The sequence below is a fragment of the Humulus lupulus genome, chromosome 7, assembly GCF_963169125.1.
Source record: "Humulus lupulus chromosome 7, drHumLupu1.1, whole genome shotgun sequence".
Classification (NCBI taxonomy): domain Eukaryota; kingdom Viridiplantae; phylum Streptophyta; class Magnoliopsida; order Rosales; family Cannabaceae; genus Humulus; species Humulus lupulus.
The window spans coordinates 63,163-68,510 of NC_084799.1; positions in this window are offsets into that span (position 1 = coordinate 63,163).

Sequence of the window (5,348 nt, forward strand, 5' to 3'; positions counted from 1 at the left end):
GGGCTCCGAAGCGATTTCGTAATTCACTCATATTTCTCTCTAACAAGCTCTAATTTTTTTGAACCTTTTCCCGTCTCAATAATATGTTATAGGGCTGTTATTGACCATGAATTGGGGTTCTAATTCAACCAAACACAAAAATTGACCTTTCAGGCCAAATTTCCTAGGCAGCTACCAAGGGCTCCGATGCGATTTCGTAGTTCACTAATATTTCTCTCTATCAAGCTCTAATTTTTTTGAACATTTTCCCATCTCAATAATATTATATAGGGCTATTATTGACCATGAATTGGGGTCCTAATTCAACCAAACAAAAAAATTTACCTCTCAGGCCAAATCCCCTAGGCAGCTGCCTAGGTCTCCGAAGCGATTTTGTAATTCACTCATATTTCTCTCTAACAAGTTCTAATTTTTTTGAACCTTTTCCCATCTCAATAATATCATATAGGGCTATTATTGACCATGAATTGGGGTCCTTATTCAACCAAACAAAAAAATTGACTTTTCGGGCCAAATCTCCTAGGCAGCTACCTTGTGCTCCGAAGCGATTTCGTAATTCACTCATACTTCTCTCTAACAAGCTCTAATTTTTTTGAACCTTTTCCCATCTCAATAATATTATATAGGGCTATTATTGACCATGAATTGGGGTCCTAATTCAACCAAACGAAAAAATTGACCTTTTAGGCCAAATCTCCTAGCCAGCTACCTAGGGCTCCGAAGCGATTTCTTAATTCACTGATATTTCTCTCGAACAAGCTCTAATTTTTTTGAACATTTTCCCATCTCAATAATATTATATAGGGCTATTGTTGACCTTGAATTGGGGTCCTAATTCAACCAAACAAAAAAATTGACCTTTCAGGCCAAATTTCCTAGGCAGCTACCCAGGGCTCCAAAGCGATTTGGTAATTCACTCATTTATCTCTCTAACAAGCTCTAAATTTTTTGAACCTTTTCCCATCTCAATAATATTATATAGGGCAATTATTGACCTTGAATTGGGGTCCTAATTCATCCAAACAAAATAATTGACCTTTCAGGCCAACTCTCCTAGGCAGCTGCCTAGAGCTCCGAAGCGATTTCGTAATTCACTCATATTTCTCTCTAACAAGCTCTAATTTTTTTGAACCTTTTCCCGTCTCAATAATATGATATAGGGCTATTATTGACCATGAATTGGGGTTCTAATTCAACCAAACACAAAAATTGACCTTTCAGGCCAAATTTCCTAGGCAGCTACCAAGGGCTCCGATGCGATTCCGTAGTTCACTCATATTTCTCTCTATCAAGCTCTAATTTTTTTGAACATTTTCCCATCTCAATAATATTATATAGGGCTATTATTGACCATGAATTGGGGTCCTAATTCAACCAAACAAAAAAATTGACCTCTCAGGCCAAATCCCCTAGGCAGCTGCCTAGGTCTCCGAAGCGATTTTGTAATTCACTCATATTTCTCTCTAACAAGTTCTAATTTTTTTGAAGCTTTTCCCATCTCAATAATATCATATAGGGCTATTATTGACCATGAATTGGGGTCCTTATTCAACCAAACAAAAAAAATGACTTTTCGGGCCAAATCTCCTAGGCAGCTACCTAGTGCTCCGAAGCGATTTCGTAATTCACTCATACTTCTCTCTAACAAGCTCTAATTTTTTTGACCCTTTTCCCATCTCAATAATATTATATAGGGCTATTATTGACCTTGAATTGGGGTCCTAATTCAACCAAACAAAAAAATTGACCTTTCAGGCCAAATCCCCTAGGCAGCTACCTTGGGCTCCGAAGCGATTTCGTAATTCACTCATATTTCTCTCTAACAAGTTCTAATTTTTTTGAACCTTTTCCATCTCAATAATATGATATAGGGCTATTATTGACCATGAATTGGGGTTCTAATTCAACAAAACAAAAAAATTGACCTTTCAGGCCGAATCTCCTAGGCAGCTGCCAAGGGCTCCGATGCGATTTCATAATTCACTCATATTTCTCTCTAACAAGCTCTAATTTTTTTGAATCTTTGCCCATCTCAATAATATTATATAGGGCTATTATTGACCATGAATTGGGGTCCTAATTCAACCAAACAAAAAATTGACCTCTCAGGCCAAATCCCCTAGGCAGCTGCCTAGAGCTCCGAATCGATTTCGTAATTCACTCATATTTCTCTCAAACAAGCTCTAATTTTTTATAACCTATTCCTATCTCAATAATATTATATAGGGCTATTATTGACCATGAATTGGGGTCCTAATTCAGCCAAACGAAAAAATTGACCTTTCAGGCCAAATCTCCTAGCCAGCTACCTCGGGCTCCGAAGCGATTTTGTAATTCACTCATATTTCTCTCTAACAAGCTCTAATTTTTTTGAACATTTTCCCATCTCAATAATATTATATAGGGCTATTGTTGACCTTGAATTGGGGTCCTAATTCAACCAAACAAAAAAATTGACCTTTCAGGCCAAATTTCCTAGGCAGCTACCCAGGGCTCCAAAGCGATTTGGTAATTCACTCATTTATCTCTCTAACAAGCTCTAATTTTTTTGAACCTTTTCCCATCTCAATAATATTATATAGGGCAATTATTGACCTTGAATTGGGGTCCTAATTCATCCAAACAAAATAATTGACCTTTCAGGCCAAATCTCCTAGGCAGCTGCCTAGGGCTCCGAAGCGATTTCGTAATTCACTCATATTTCTCTCTAACAAGATCTAATTTTTTTGGACCTTTTCCCGTCTCAATAATATGATATAGGGCTATTATTGACCATGAATTGGGGTTCTAATTCAACCAAACACAAAAATTGACCTTTCAGGCCAAATTCCTAGGCAGCTACCAAGGGCTCCGATGCGATTTCGTAGTTCCCTCATATTTCTCTCTATCAAGCTCTAATTTTTTTGAACATTTTCCCATCTCAATAATATTATATAGGGCTATTATTGACCATGAATTGGGGTCCTAATTCAACCAAACAAAAAAATTGACCTCTCAGGCCAAATCCCCTAGGCAGCTGCCTAGGTCTCCGAAGCGATTTTGTAATTCACTCATATTACTCTCTAACAAGTTCTAATTTTTTTGAACCTTTTCCCATCTCAATAATATCATATAGGGCTATTATTGACCATGAATTGGGGTCCTTATTCAACCAAACAAAAAAATTGACTTTTCGGGCCAAATCTCCTAGGCAGCTTCCTAGTGCTCCGAAGCGACTTCGTAATTCACTCATACTTCTCTCTAACAAGCTCTAATTTTTTTGAACCTTTTCCCATCTCAATAATATTATATAGGGCTATTATTGACCATGAATTGGGGTCCTAATTCAACCAAACGAAAAAATTGACCTTTTAGGCCAAATCTCCTAGCCAGCTACCTAGGGCTCCGAAGCGATTTCGTAATTCACTCATATTTCTCTCGAACAAGCTCTAATTTTTTTGAACATTTTCCCATCTCAATAATATTATATAGGGCTATTATTGACCTTGAATTGGGGTCCTAATTCAACCAAACAAAAAAATTGACCTTTCAGGCCAAATTTCCTAGGCAGCTACCCAGGGCTCCAAAGCGATTTGGTAATTCACTCATTTATCTCTCTAACAAGCTCTAATTTTTTTGAACCTTTTCCCATCTCAATAATATTATATAGGGCAATTATTGACCTTGAATTGGGGTCCTAATTCATCCAAACAAAATAATTGACCTTTCAGGCCAAATCTCCTAGGCAGCTGCCTAGGGCTCCGAAGCGATTTCGTAATTCACTCATATTTCTCTCTAACAAGCTCTAATTTTTTTGAACCTTTTCCCGTCTCAATAATATGATATAGGGCTATTATTGACCATGAATTGGGGTTCTAATTCAACCAAACACAAAAATTGACCTTTCAGGCCAAATTTCCTAGGCAGCTACCAAGGGCTCCGATGCGATTTCGTAGTTCACTCATATTTCTCTCTATCAAGCTCTAATTTTTTTGAACATTTTCCCATCTCAATAATATTATATAGGGCTATTATTGACCATGAATTGGGGTTCTAATTCAACCAAACAATAAAATTGACCTCTCAGGCCAAATCCCCTAGGCAGCTGCCTAGGTCTCCGAAGCGATTTTGTAATTCACTCATATTTCTCTCTAACAAGTTCTAATTTTTTTGAACCTTTTCCCATCTCAATAATATCATATTGGGCTATTATTGACCATGAATTGGGGTCCTTATTCAACCAAACAAAAAAATTGACTTTTCGGGCCAAATCTCCTAGGCAGCTACCTAGTGCTCCGAAGCGATTTCGTAATTCACTCATACTTCTCTCTAACAAGCTCTAATTTTTTTGAACCTTTTCCCATCTCAATAATATTATATAGGGCTATTATTGACCTTGAATTGGGGTCCTAATTCAACCAAACAAAAAAATTGACCTTTCAGGCCAAATCCCCTAGGCAGCTACCTTGGGCTCCGAAGCGATTTCGTAATTCACTCATATTTCTCTCTAACAAGCTCTAATTTTTTTGAACCTTTTCCCATCTCAATAATATGATATAGGGCTATTATTGACCATGAATTGGGGTTCTAATTCAACAAAACAAAAAAATTGACCTTTCAGGCCGAATCTCCTAGGCAGCTGCCCAGGGCTCCGATGCGATTTCATAATTCCCTCATATTTCTCTCTAACAAGCTCTAATTTTTTTGAATCTTTGCCCATCTCAATAATATTATATAGGGCTATTATTGACCATGAATTGGGGTCCTAATTCAACCAAACAAAAAATTGACCTCTCAGGCCAAATCCCCTAGGCAGCTGCCTAGAGCTCCGAATCGATTTCGTAATTCACTCATATTTCTCTGAAACAAGCTCTAATTTTTTATAACCTATTCCCATCTCAATAATATTATATAGGGCTATTATTGACCATGAATTGGGGTCCTAATTCAGCCAAACGAAAAAATTGACCTTTCAGGCCAAATCTCCTAGCCAGCTACCTCGGGCTCCGAAGCGATTTTGTAATTCACTCATATTTCTCTCTAACAAGCTCTAATTTTTTTGAACCTTTTCCCATCTCAATAATATTATAAAGGGCTATTATTGACCTTGAATTGGGGTCCTAATTCAACCAAACAAAAAAATTGACCTTTCAGGCCAAATTTCCTAGGCAGCTACCAAGGGCTCCAAAGCGATTTCGTAGTTCACTCATATTTCTCTCTAACAAGCTCTAATTTTTTTGAATCTTTTCCCATCTCAATAATATTATATAGGGATATTATTGACAATCAATTGGGGTCCTAATTCAACCAAACAAAAAAATTGACCTTCCAGGCCAAATCTCCTAGGCAGCTGCCTAGGGCTCCGAAGC